General features: G+C 41.4%; 1 pseudogene; it reads left to right on the forward strand.

Moving 5' to 3' along the window:
- Positions 1-313: 313 nt before the first annotated feature.
- Positions 314-1,003, forward strand: LOC114224894 (proline-rich protein 13 pseudogene; annotated as a pseudogene).
- Positions 1,004-14,854: the final 13,851 nt, after the last annotated feature.

Here is a 14,854-nt window from a genome sequence, read left to right on the forward strand (position 1 = left end):
TTCAGGGATCCCTTGGCCAATTTGATCTTATAGGAGGGTCACAGAGATGCTCTCCTCTGGTCCAGAGCTATTTTTAAATTTCATGTTTTGTGATCCTGCTCTCCAAATTCTTTGGTTTTTAAGTCTAGAGCTCTCCTCCAAAGGCCACCCCTGCTGGGATGGATCTTCTGGATGCAGCCTGATCCAGTACCCTCATCTTGGGCCCAGAAGTGCCTGCTACAGTCACTCCAGGCTGTGGAGAACATTTCAAAAATGTTCTTCTCTCTGGTAGTCCATCATCTCCACTAAAAAAGTCTAATGAGGAGAACCAAAGATGAGTCAAGTCCAGGCTGTGGTATAAAGGTGACGGGGCATCTGGATTCCTCAATTTCCTCCTTTCCTCGTCCGTAGGTCAGGGGTCCCTTCGCAACTAGGAGCCAGGATCTCTATTTGGCCTATTTAATGTGGAAGGGGGTGTGCCTACATAAGCCGGAGGAAACACCTGAACATGTGGAATCCCAATGCCAGGCAGCCAGGACCAAATCCATATCCCCCTAACATTGGGTACCCTGAAGGTTCCAATCCTTCCTATCCACCACCTGTAAATCCTGCCTATCCTCCAGGCCCCTTTCCAACTCCCCCAGGAGTTCCCCAGGGGAATCCAGCTTTCCCCCCAGGTGGGCCCCCTCATCCTGTGCCACAACCAGGGTATCCAGGATGCCAACCCCTAGGTCCCTACCCACCTCCCTACCCACCACCTGCTCCTGGCCTGCCTCTTGTGAATCCCGTGGCACCCGGCATGGTAGGACCGGGAATGGTGATGGACAAGAAGATGCGGAAGAAGATGAAGAAAGCTCATAAAAAGATGCACAAACACCACAAGCATGGCAAGCATTCCTCCTCCTCCTCCTCCTCCTCTTCCAGCAGTGACTCTGACTGAATACAGGGCCTGGACCCTTCCCTCAAGCCTCTCCAGTTCTGCTCTCCCATCAAGCTTCAGATGCCATCTTGTACTGGGGAAAATTAGCCCTTGTGCCCCTTCTCCCTCATCCCCCAATCTGAGCCTTACTCTGCTGTTCAGCCCTAACCAGCTAGGGAGAATGGGAAAAGAATTGCCATGGCTAGCAAAGACCGTCTTCTCACTACTTGGGTAGAACTTTTAGCTGATGAGTTTAGCAGGAGATCTATTTTTTGAGGATGGTGAGACCTTGGAGCTGAATGCCAAAGATGAGTTTAAGATCTGTAAAATGTGATTTTTTAAAACTTTCTTTTGTAATACTTGTAGTTGGGAGGTGTGGAAATTTAATTATGGAAAAAAAGAAACTGTGCCGTTTTTGTAATGGTGGCTGGCACACTTTGGTGATTTAGTGGCAAATAGATTTCCCAGCAGCCTTTATTGATTGTACTAACTGTAAAGCTGCTGGGAGGTGGAGTCCATTTGGCTGATAAACTCTGCTTGCCATTTTGGTATCTCACTGCTTAGTTCAATAGACTGGCTTAGGTCCTTCTCATTCTCCACCTCTCAGTCCAAATAAAGCTTTTTTTCCTGGAAAAAAAAATAAAAAAAAAGTCTAATGAAAAGATTTGTCTGTGGGAGATGCATCCTTATGCCTGGCTTCTCTAATTTCCCATGCAGCTTTAGTTTTTAGACTAATTTTGGTCCAGGCACGCATCAGTTTTGAGAAGGCCAGTTGAATCCTTATCAACTAAAAGTGGAAGCTACTGTGATAGAAGCAATTTGGCAATGGAAAGGCTTGGTCAGGTGTGAAAATAAAGCTGGTACCCTATATGATCTAAAGAATAGCTGGCTTATATTTCGAGGGTGAAATATCTATTGTGGGGGCCGCTACATAATACAAACTTTTACAGTGAGGCATCTGTTATGTTAATGGTGTATAATATTGTGTGCCTGCAATCAGATAGGTAAGTTTTGCACTTCTGTGTAAATAGAACTCTCAGATCAAGACCAGGAGAAAGTGTTTGAGCAGGAGTTGGCGACCCCCCAGTCAGGAATGATGGGGCAGAGATCACTGTCCTAAGAGATTTACCTATTGAGGTAGCTTCTAATTTTAGAAGCCCATGATTCTGTGAAATTGCCTATCTCTCTATATATACATATTTGATGCATATATTGCAGGTCACTACGCATATAGGGCCAGTGTGTCACACACTGAGCTTAGGGTGACTACAAAGAATAACATTTTATTCTTTGGAGGCTCTAAGTGAAAGTGACATGAATCCCCACCACGTTCATATCCGTACTCATGAAATTTTGTTGAGAATTCCTCTGAGAGAGAATGTCTCAGTATCGAGTCAGTTTTGTGGCCTTGAGCTAAGACAGTTGACGAGACATCTTATAATAAGAATAAAAGGGCAAGATGCCCTAAGGGCTTCACATGCATTTATATCAAAATGCTGTGAAGGAAAATCAATGTTTTGCTTCTAGCAGTGAAAATCCAAACCTCGCCAAATTACTAGGGATGAACACTTTATTTTCAAACACCAGAGAGGGGGAACCTCCGCCCCAACCCCACCAAGTTGAATAGATGTTTCACCATGGCTCTGGACATAACGCGGTGTGGTAGGCATAGCTGTGACCCTCGTTTGGAACTACAATGATGTCATTCCTCCTTCCATCCAAATCTTTCTTTGAAATGACCTCAGCGAAGCCTTTCCCGATCACTCCATCTAATATTTCACTCTACTCCATATTTCATTTCCTCTTTCCCTGCATCATGTTTCCTTAACACTGGTCTTGCCCAGAAGCAGGATCATAGAGAAGGATTTGAGCACAAGTGGTTGATATGGGGGTGAGGCAGGCCAGTGGGGTGTAGGAGAGTGAAAATGGGAAGAGTAGGAAGCCAGAAGGGTGCAGCAGTGAGCAGGTCACTGCTGTGGGCAGCTGGGACCCAGTCCTGCTGGGGCCTCTGGGAGACTGCATCAACGCGCCTTGGAGGATGTCTCAGGCATCAGGAAGTCGACGTGTTTATCCACTAATTCTCATCAGTGGGTGGTTGGGAGCTGCTGTGGGGTGGTGGTGGTGGTTGGGACTCTAACTTCCCAGCAGTTCCTGTCTCTGCGCTTGGGCAGCTGTCCTCTGGCTGCCAGAGAAAGCCCTCAGCTTTGCCGAGGTTCCCAATAGGAGCACTGGCCTCAGGGCAGGTGGGAACAGAGTTCAAGGGAATCTGAGAAGGGCACTGATAACATCCGCTGAGAACTTGTTACTCTGTACTGGACTCCATATTTTCCTTGTTTATCTTTTTTTGTCTGTTTCCCACTGTAACGTAAACTTCATGAAGACAGGGACTTTTCTCTGTTTTGCTCACTGAATGGCACTGGAAACATGGTTTCTGAGTTGTTCATTGAACATTTAACAACACCAGTTAGTGCCTGCCTGAACCCTGTACTACTCTCACTCTCTCTTGACACTCTGATCTCCGAGGGGCTGTGTAGGTCCCCACGGTCTTTATGTATACTCCTTTGCCTATGCTGAGTCAAGATTAAGAATTACAAGGGGACAATGATACTTTGACAAACACTGTTGTTGTTGTAATGCATATTTTTGGTAACTAAATGAATAACTGTGACAGCATGAACCGCTAGATCAGAGAAAGATCAACAGGGGGTGGAAGAGAAAATGCGAACAACAGATTAGATTGCTTACTCCAACCCCAGCTTCGACAGACAGCCTCCTTGCTAACTGGATCTGGACAGGTGGAACCCCAAATCCAAAGCCTATCTCTGGCTGACAGAAGGGTTCAGGTCTCATAATCAAGAAAGATACTTTTGCTTTGGACTCCATGCTTTAGTCAATACAGACTTAGATCTGCCAAATGGCACAGATGACTCACTGAGTGTGTAATCAGCAACTATTCCAGAGCATTTTTAAACATGTACAACTGTTAAATTACATCATACCTGCCCTGAACTTTTTTCCTGCCACTCTAAGCCTAAGTTTAGAATAGTTATATATATTTTTAAAGATTTTATTTATTTGTGTGACAGAGAGAGAGAGTGAGAGAGCACAAGCAAGGGGGAGCAGAGGCAGAGGGAGAAGCAGGCTCCCCGCTCAGCAGGGAGCCCAGTGTGGGACTCAATCCCGGGACCCTGGGATCATGACCTGAGCTGAAGGCAGGCGCTTAACTGACTGAGCCACCCAGGTGCCTCGAGAATAGTTATCTTAAAATATTTGGCTCGTCTTTGTAGCCCATCATTGGGCTCTCTCTGAATCCCAGTTTTATCTCTTCCAGCTTCCTGGTATTTCTCAATTTAACAAACCAGTGTTTAGCTCTCACTTATCTGCTCTGTCCTTTTACTCTTCTCCATCGAACACACGATTCATGTGATTACTATTCTTTTTTTTAATTTTGTTATGTTAATCACCATACATTACGTCATTAGTTTGTGATGTAGTGTTCCATGATTCACTGTTCGTGTATAACACCCAGTGCTCCACGCAGAACGTGCCCTCTTTAATACCCATCACCAGACTAACCCATCCCCCCACCCTCTCCCCTCTAGAACCCTCAGTTTGTTTCTCAGAGTCCATAGTCTCTCATGGTTCGTCTCCCCCTCCAATTTCCCCCCCTTCATTTTTCCCTTCCTACTACCTTTTTTTTTTTTTTAACATATAATGTATTATTTGTTTCAGAGGTACAGGTTTGTGAGTCATCAGTCTTACACAATTCACAGCGCTCACCATAGCACATACCCCCCCATGTCTATCACCCAGCCCCCCCGTCCCTCCCACCCCCCACCACTCCAGTAACACTCAGTTTGTTTCCTGAGATTAAGAATTCCTCATATCAGTGAGATCCTATGATACTTGTCTTTCTCTGATTGACTTATTTCCGAGCGAGCAAATCTGCCATGTCTTAAGGTCACTTTTGGGTCTACCAAAGCCACGTTGGTGTTGCCTAAGACTTTGGCTTTTCCTTCCCCAGAAATACAAGCCAATGGACAAACCATGTGGTTGTGCAAACACTAAAAAATAAAGTAGACAGAGAAAAAGCTTTTGCATTATGTTAAAAAATTAGGTACCACAAAACGTACATTTTTATCTCTGCGCTCCCTTGGTATTTCATAAAGGTTTTCTCTCAAGTAAAACAATGAGCTTGCTGATGTGATGAATTAGCAGACACCTCCTTTGGCGTGAAGTAGTCCTGTGTTGCAAATCACTGATTTTATTAGATGGCACCTCTAGCAGCAGTCTAATGCTGCCTCATGAAAAATCCATAACAATTCAATCTAATTTTAATGATTCTGGAAAATAATAGTACGTATTTGAGAACAGCCCACTTGCTTGTATTCCGACCTTCCTGTCATGTCTGTTAAAGTGAATGTGACTCATGGACTTTTGTGGCTATTTTTTTTTTTAACAATGTATGAACCCAACTCAGTTTATCTTTATCTTCACACACCCTTGCTCCGCCACAGCGTATTTCTCATGTCTTGCATATGTTTACAGCTTGTTTATTTATTCATTTGGTTTCTAAGCTCATCAGAGGAAGATCAAAACTATTTCAGTTGAACATTTAAACCCATTATGACCCTTGTTCACAGAAAAAGTACACATATGGCTTACTTTTTTGTTTTAGAGAATCACTGAAAATAACTGTACCTAAGACTCTTCAGACCTATAATTAGAGAGCAGGAGGGGTTTCTAAGATAAGCAGAAAATTGATGAGGGCCAGTCTAGGAGTAGACTGTAACTCTCTCCTATTTGCCTTTTAATTTCATTTGTTTACTTATGTGTAAATCTTTATTCATGTGACACCTTCATTGTGTGAAAGTCATGCTGTTTTCCTGTCAGCGCAAATCCTCTGGGAATACACAAGAGCTTGATGTGTAGTCTCAAATAGGTCACTCTCTCTTTTTTTTTTTTTTGAATATGGTTACAGTAATTTATCTTCCAGAGGCACAATATTGGAAAAGAACAGGACAATACTGTATTTTTGTACATTCTAATTCGTACGTGTTAGCACTACTGTCTCTCCATTAGTTAGATGTACACAACCTTCAACTATCTCAAGGTAAGAGAGAACATGTTACTTCTTGACTTCCACAGTTGTTTAAATTCCTTTTGTAGTTGTGCATAGTTATCAGATTCTGTTCTTTGCATTATTTTTCCTGTAAAGATCATCATTTACCAACAGCAAATATTTGGTTTGCTAATAAAATGTTAGTCTGTACCTATACCTATGTTTCTATTCCTATTTTCTGGTACATATGCTTTTAGTATGATATATTTTTATTGGTGTACAGTTTCAGCAATATGAGGACTATTGATATTATTCCTTTGTTTTATTTACATTTTAATGGTTTTAACCACCATTTGTTTTCTGCTGCTATTAAGAAAGCTATTCTTTAATAGATATACAATACTTTGAAAATAAGTGGTAATAAGAATTTCCTAAAAGAAAAGCAAAGTACTGAAATTATGTTAGAAGTCTGTTCGGTTGCCCCAGTTTTCCTAGTTAGACTAGAGTAGTCTGGAGAGGTACAGATTGAAATAAATGCAAGGATTATTTGTTGGCTTTGCTATGTGCGTGTGCACGCCTGTGTAGGCGCATTTGCCTAACTCACCGTTTGTGGAGGTTAGGGAGGTCACATTCTGTTATCTGACATATTATGTAAATAGTCTCTCTTCTCAGAACAGCAGTGATCATCCCTAGAGGTGCTTATCACTTCATGGGTCAAATTCCATCCATATTTCTAGTCCTATATTCCTGAACTTTAAAGCCAAAAATACAATACATCCTATTGTCCTTCAGGTTAGTGGAAGATTAACATACAAAAAGGTAAGAGAGCCTAGCCTAGACAGCCTGTTTATCTAGAAAACCACTGATTTGGATCATACCATATAAAATCTACTTTCAAAAACCCAAAGGAGAAAAATAACTTCATATAAATTGTGGCTGATTTTTCTTGTAGCAAATGTAAGTGTCACCGAACCATTCACAAATTCTCCAACGGAATTACAGAATGTTTGCTTTTAAGTGGATTTCATTAAGTAGAAAATATCTTACTGGAGTCCTTTCCCCCCCGCCTCCAGAAATAGCTGCTAGTGGGTAGGGCTGTGGAATAGGTGACCATTTATCTTTTTCAGACCATGTCAATCTTGATATTCTGGCACATACAACATATAGGTTAGGTCTCTCTAATTCCTAGGACAATCCTTGATTGATCTTGAACAAGGTGGGCTTTATTATGGTAGGCCTAGACTCATGAACTGGTGGGTGTGGAATTACTGGTGCAGTGGTAGGTTCTGTATCCAGAACACTTGGAGTAACGCTTGGGTCGTGAGGCGGAGTTGTACTTTGGGTGTACGCATGCTTTAATGCAGACACAGTGCTTTATCGGGATGGTTATTTCTTTTACATCATGACTAATACCAGCATATTGAATTGCCCTCTTCTTGACCACTTTTCCAAATGCTCTCTCTTGGCCTTCCAACCCTACTTTCAAGACACTTAAGTCACCGGGACATAAAAATAAGATAGAAGAAATCCAATTGTCCAGAAAGTGGTAAAGAAGATCTCTAGAACATGTGGGGAAATTTCTCTGGTCTGGCCTAACTGCACTCCCTTCCCTCTGGACTCTGGCAGGCTTCCTTACAGCTCTGATAGCTCCTACATCATGAGGAGCCCGACTGGGGAGAGAGTTTGCACCATGTACTCACTGTCTCTTTTTTTTCTTAACTTGTCCTCAGCCTCCGAAGTTCCCCACAGTATCAGAGCAGTGGGTCTATGATGCTGTGGGTGGTTGCTGCTACAGTATGGAGAAAACGTTTAACATTGTTCCAAGTGATGTATGACACCACAAGATAAATTTGGTACAGTTCCCCAAAGGTCAACGTATTATTTCTTAAAGCTGTGCAATTTAGGTTGGGCTCACTGGGGTGGTTCTGCTGCTCCACATGTGACTGCTGGAGCTGGAATATTTATTTATTTATTTATTTATTTATTTATTTATTTATTTATTTATGACTTATTTATTTGTTAGAGAGAGAGAGCATGCAAGCAAGCAGGGGGAGGGGCAAAGGGAGAGAGAGAATCTCAAGCAGACTCCTCGCTGAGCATGGAGCCCAATGTGGGGCTTGATCTCAGGATCCTGAGATCATGACCTGAGTGGAAACCAAGAGGGGGACACTTAACTGAGTGAGCCACACAGGTGCCCCAAAGCTGGGGTATTTAAGGTGACTTCTTTACTCACATGTCCGGTGCCTCAGCTGCAAGCGTTGCAAGAGCTGGGGCAGGCTAGCCGGGCAGCTCTCTTTCTTTCCACACATTCTCTCCATTAGGGTAGTGAGACCTTTTTATGTGGTGGCTCAGGGCACCAAGAGGACAAACCTCACTGTAGAATCATTTATCAAATTTCTGCTTGCATCATAGTTGCTAATGTCCCATTGAACAAAATAAGTCACATGGCCCAGCTCAGAGTCAAGGAGAAAAGGGCTTGAAGGCCAAACGCATGATTTATTGAGGGTTGCCAACTTAACAGTCTACCCCATGGAGTAATATGCCAAATTTACATGAATTTTAACAATGAAACTGGTGATTTCAAGATAACTTGTCTTTATGGTGGGCCAGCACTCATGCACCCTGGATAATGCATTTACTTTTTTCTGTTGCTGAGAACTGACCCAACCCATTTTGGTGTGCACAACTATTCGGTTCTTTTTGGTGTATCTTGGGAGATATTAATGGATAGAGGTAAAGAGGATCAGTTACTATTTCGTAACCTTGTATCAGGTTATTAGGAAAGCAAGTCTCAGAGCAAATTCTGCCACTCTCATAGACCTTTCTATAGGCAGGCACAACATCATCCTAAACCACTTCCGCAAATATCATTTAGGGGTCTGACCCAGGGCTCCACTCCTAAGGACAGGCTTCCTAGAGTCTTCCCTCCTTTTCCTTTTTTGCAGTCATGGAGAGTGTCTGTAAAATATTATAGCCAATTCATATTTCTCCACTGCAACTGATTTCCCAAACGAAAGCCTCATTTTTATCAATTAACAAGCCAATAATTCCACCCATGAAGACCCACTCCTAACATTATGCTGATTCGGAAGGCTCTGTCAGTGAAGAGAGAAAACAGTGCCTGAAGACCTTTTAGTCATTACCTCTGGTGCATGACTTTTCTAATAAAATTTAGCTCATCATCTCCAGGCTGTGGATTTCTGATTAGGGCAGCATCCTGCCCCAAGAGTGCAACTGTAACTGAAACACACTGTCTATCCTAGAGAATATTAAAGTATAGATGCCATAGCATGCCCCTGAGAGGGTGCTTCGGTGGAGACAGTTGAGAAGCCTTCAGCAGAGTAGAGGAAATGAAGACCTTGAGGATTATATTTTGTCAGTTCATTGCTTCTGGGAACAGCCACATCATACTTCTCAGGTAACTGTTTCTAAAAGTAATCTAAGGGGGCACCGGGTGGCTTAGTTGGATGAGTGTTGGACTCTTGATTTTGGCTCAGGTCATGATCTCAGTCAGGGTCATGAGATCAAGCCCCACATCCAGCTCCGTGTATTTTTATTATCTATTTTCAAACATACACAAAAGTAGAAGCTGTACCCATCACCCAGATTCAGTGATTATTAATCTCTGACTGAACTGTTTTATCTCTTCTTCACTTTTCTCCCCTGCTTTCCACCCAGCTGCCTGATTTTAAAGTAAGTCTCAGATATCATGTCATTTCATCTGTAAATACTTCAGCATATATTTCTAACGACAGATAAGAATTTTCCTGTTAGCATAAGTATAATACTATTAATATACCTAAAAAGTAAACGGTTCCTCAGTATTCACTCAGTGTCCAGATTTCTCTGAATCATAAATGTCAATCATTTGTTTGTTTGGTTCAGGATTCAAACAAGGGCCACAGATTACATTTGGTTGATATGTGCCTTGGGTCCTATATTTCTTGTGGTAGACCCAGAATAGGGTTTTCTAATGTCAATACATTGACAATTTGAACTGGACAGTTGTTTGCAATAGGGGACTGTCGTATACACGGTAGGGTGTCTTAGCATTCTTTACCTCTACCTACTAGATGCCAATAGCACCAGACCCCTGTGTGGCAGCCAGAAATGTCTCCAAACATTGCCTCATGTTCTCTATGTATAAAATTGCCTCAGTCAAGAGCCATCGATCTAGCATTCATGTTTAACTTTCTGACAAAAATATTTCACAGTTGTTACTGTATATTTGTTATTGCATCACATCACAAAGCGTACAACAATTGGTTATTTCTCTTTTTGATTAGTGGGTCCATGTGTTGTCTACCTGATTTATCCATGCTAAAATTTCTCATTTACTTTCACCCAAGAATTTTAATGGCCATTGATGATCATTACCTAGATCCATTGTTTTTTTAGGGATTACAAAATGGGGATTTTATAATTTTATCATTTTCTTTACATTTGTTAGTTGGGATTCTAGTATAAAGAAGAATGTTTCCTTATCAATGATTTGATCACCCTATGAATGAAGAAACACTATCCCTCTACTCACAACACTTCTGACACCAAATGTGTGGGTTTTCCACCAAGCAATTCTCCACCTACAGGTCAAGGGTTCAGTCTCACAAGACTGCCCCCTATTTCTAATGCCAGTGCAAGTCCCATGTTGTCGCCTGTACTTTTGACCCACTGGCTATAAATCGGGCATTCCTGTGGCCCCCTCCTTGGGTTCAGTGACTTGCTAGAGCAGTGTACAGATCTCAGGGAATCACTTTACTTACTAGATTACCAGTTTGTTATAAAAGGTACACTCAGGGGGCACCTGGGTGGCTCAGTCGTTAAGTGTCTGCCTTCGGCTCAGGTCATGATCCCAGGGTCCTGGGACCGAGCCCCGCACTGGGCTCCCTGCTCAGCGGGAAGCTTGCTTCTCCCTCTCCGCTCCCCCTGCTTGTGTTCCTGCTCTTGCTATCTCTCTCTCTGTCAAATAAATAAATAAATTAAAAAAAAAAAGGTACACTCAGGAACAGCCAAATGGAAGAGATACATAGGGCAAGGTATTGGGAAGGGGCACAGAGCTTCCCTACTCTCTGGGTGCACCACCTGCCTGAGAGCTCTCCAAACCCTGTTGCTTAGGGTATTTAATGGAGGTTCCATTACATCAATTAAATGATTGGCCATTCGTGATTGAGCTCAACCCCTTGCCCTCCTTCCCTTGTAGGTCTGTGGTTGGGACTGAAAGTTCCAGTCCTCTAATTACATGGTTAGTTCCTCTGCCAACCAGCCCCCACCCTCCAAGAGTGACCATTAGCATAAAATCAGGTATGGTTAAAAGGGGCTATCATGAATAACAAAAGATACACAGAGCTGGATGTGGTGCTTGATCTCATGACCCTGACTGAGATCATGACCTGAGCCAAAATCAAGAGGCCAACGCTCATCCGACTAAGCCACCCGGTGCCCCCTTAGATTACTTTTAGAAGCAGTTACCTGAGAAGTATGATGTGGCTGTTCCCAGAAGCAATGAACTGACAAAGTATAACAAATATATCAAACAAAACAATAAAATAACAAAAGATGCTAAACAAAGTATAACAATATATAACAAAATATTATATTTTATATAATATATATTATATAAAAATATATATTTTATATAATATATAAAGAAAATTATAAGGGTTTTAGATGCTCTATGCCAGGAACTGGGGATGAAGACCAATTATATAATTCTCATTATTTTACAACATTATGCTCCAACCCCTGGTCTTTGGACACATATCTCTTATAGTAAAACGCTCATAAAAGTCAAAAGATACTGGCACATTACTAGAATCCATTTAGTCATTAATAATTGTCCAGTCCATCATCATATGGTATGAAATTATCTCCCAGGGAGAGGCCACTCAGGTTTACAGGCTTTCATTCAATCTTGTCAGATTCCAAAAGTGGGAGTGATCTCAGCAATATATGTTCTTCATTTGCTTTTTTCACTTAACAATGTATCTTGAAGGATGTTCTACAGCAGGGTTTATCAATAGCAGCACTATGGATCAGATGATTCTTTGTTTTGGGGGACAGTTCTGTGTATTATAGGATGTTTAGCATCCCTAGCCTCTACTCACCTGACACCAGTAGCACCTCTGTCTGCCATTAGACAGTTGAAAATGTCTCCAGACATTGTCAAATATCCCTTTTGGCGGGGGGGGAGCAAAATCCATAGCTGAGAACCAGTGCTTTTTAACAATATTAAGAGCTTTCTCATTTCTTTTTTTTTAAATTTTATTATGTTATATTAATCGCCGTACATTACATCATTAGTTTTTGATGAAGTGTTCCATTTTATGACAGCATTATACTCCATTTTGTGAATATACTATAGTTTATTCAAGCAGCATCCTATGGTTGGATATTTAGGTTGTTTCCAGTCTTTCACTATTACAAAATGTGCTACAGTGAATGGTGTTATGCCTACATCATTTCATGTTTTTGCTAGTGTATTTTTGATAGTATTCCTAGAAGTGGGATTGCTAGGTCAATGGGTAAATGTGTGCATGTAATCTATCTAGATATTGCTCACACTCCCCTCCTTGGGGATTCTACTATTTTTCATTTCCTACAGCAAGGCATGGGAGTGCATGTTTTTCCATAGCCTCACCAAAGAGTGTGTTACATATTTGGGATTTCCTCATATGTTTAAGAGACATTTGCTTTTCTTTTTCTGCAAATGTTATCATTTGCCCATTTTTCTATGGGTATTTCCATCCTCTAGAATTATTCAGACCTCTGTATATATGGAAAATAGTAATGCTTTATGAGTGTTATATGTTGCAGATCTGCCTTCCTCCCTCTTTTGATTTTGCTTATGTTTTTTGCATGCAAAATTTTCTATTTTTATGTGGTCAAATTTATCTTTTTTTATTTATTGCTTCTAGACTTTAAGTCAAAGAAAAGTTTTCTCCATTTTCAGGTTATAAAAGAATGACCTATGTTTTCTCTTAATACTTACATATGTCTGTGTTTAACATTTAGATTCATTTGGAGTTTATTCTGGTGTACCATATAAGGAATAGTTTCAGTTTTCTATTTTTCTGTGTAGCTGACCGGCTGTCCGTTAGATAGTCCATTTCTTCCATCCTGATTTGAGATTGTGCCAACAATCTGAATTCCATATTTGGCTTGGCATATTTTTGGATTTTTCATTTCTTTTTCTATTGGTCTAATCTATCAGTTCATGTGCCTATACTGAAGGCTTTATAATGTGTTTTAATACCTGGTAGGGCTATCCCCCTGCCCTACTGTTTTTTGTCGTTGTTTTGTTAAATTCACAAAATCACTTAAGGAGGACTGACATTTTCATGGTGCTGAGTTTTTCTATCCAAAAATATGGCATGTCTTTCCATTTGTTCAAGCCCACTTCTGTGTCTTTCAGGAATATTTTTATTTTATTTTATTTTATTTTATTTTTTTAAAGATTTTATTTATTTATATGAGAGAGAGAATGAGAGATAGCATGAGAGGGAAAGAGGGTCAGAGGGAGAAGCAGACTCCCTGCTGAGCAGGGAACCCGATGTGGGACTCGATCCCGGGACTCCAGGATCATGACCTGAGCCGAAGGCAGTCGCTTAACCAACTGAGCCACCCAGGCGCCCCTTTCAGGAATATTTTATAGTCTATAAACATTTTGGCCACTATACAGTGTGAAGAGGAAGGATCCCATCTCACACACAACTTCCATCTCACACACAACTCCCAGGGCATATTTATGTTTTGATTTTTTTTTTTTTTTAAAGATTTTAGTTATTAATTTAACAGAGAGAGACACAGCGAGAGAGGGAACACAAGCAGGGGGAGTGGGAGAGGGAGAAGCAGGCTTCTTGCTGAGCAGGGAGCCCGATGCAGGGCTCGATCCCAGGACCCTGGGATCATGACCTGAGCCGAAGGCAGACTCCCAGCGACTGAGCCATCCAGGTGCCCCCACATTTATGTTTTGAGACTCACCTTTTCATTTTTGTTGCCATGATCATTTAAACCTGATTCCCACTTTTCTGAAAATTTGGGAGGTCTGGAGAAGAATTGCATATAGAAAGAATATAGGCTTTGGAGTTAGAGTGCCTTTGGTTTGAATTTGGATCTATCATTCCTCAGTTCTGTGATTGTGAGCAAGTCCTTACTGGCAAAATAGAGATTTTTACCTCTTATAGTAGTAAAGATCGAAAGAGATAACATATGTAAAGCAGCGAGCACAGTGTCTGGCATGAGTAAGAACTCAATTTCAGGGGTCTCTGATACTTATTGGGGGGTACCATGGCCTTCTGTGTGTTTGAAACATAGGTATCTCCTACATTACATACACATTTAAAAAAAAAATCCATCCATCTTCTTTCTATGTTAATTTCATTGGTGCTTGGCAATACCATGCTGTTTGGAGCTTTTCCTCTTTTCCCATGAGTTGGCGTTTTTTTAGACTTGACATTTTGTCTCATTTTTACAAAATGCTGGAATAACCTGCAAGTCGTCATAGAGGTTTCACTCATCTGAACAGTGATGGATCATCTTTTCTAGGAAGCATCAATCAACAGCATCTAACAAGAATATGGAGTGGGGCAGGAGTGGGAGGGGGCCTGAAGGTCACTTTACTTGGTTCACTGACTACTTGCTGTAAGCCCTTTTGATTGATGTTGTGGAAATTTTTGCTGATTGCATCACTATTTCAGGACAGCATTGACTTGCTTTCCCTGAGCGGATTCCTGATTTTAGTTGAGAATCAGTATTCTGAGCTTTTGAAATTTCATGCAGATGGCAACATTAATTGAGTATCCACTGCCTACTGAGCATTGCGCAACAGAGCTAAAAGTCAGTACAAGACCCAGTGGTAGCGTATCCCAGGCTGGATATCTGGGTATCTTAGGCCC

The sequence above is a fragment of the Eumetopias jubatus genome, unplaced genomic scaffold (genome assembly GCF_037043125.1).
Source record: "Eumetopias jubatus isolate StellerSeaLion01/CBP00866 unplaced genomic scaffold, mEumJub1_p1.0 scaffold_2, whole genome shotgun sequence".
Taxonomy (NCBI): Eukaryota; Metazoa; Chordata; class Mammalia; order Carnivora; family Otariidae; genus Eumetopias; species Eumetopias jubatus.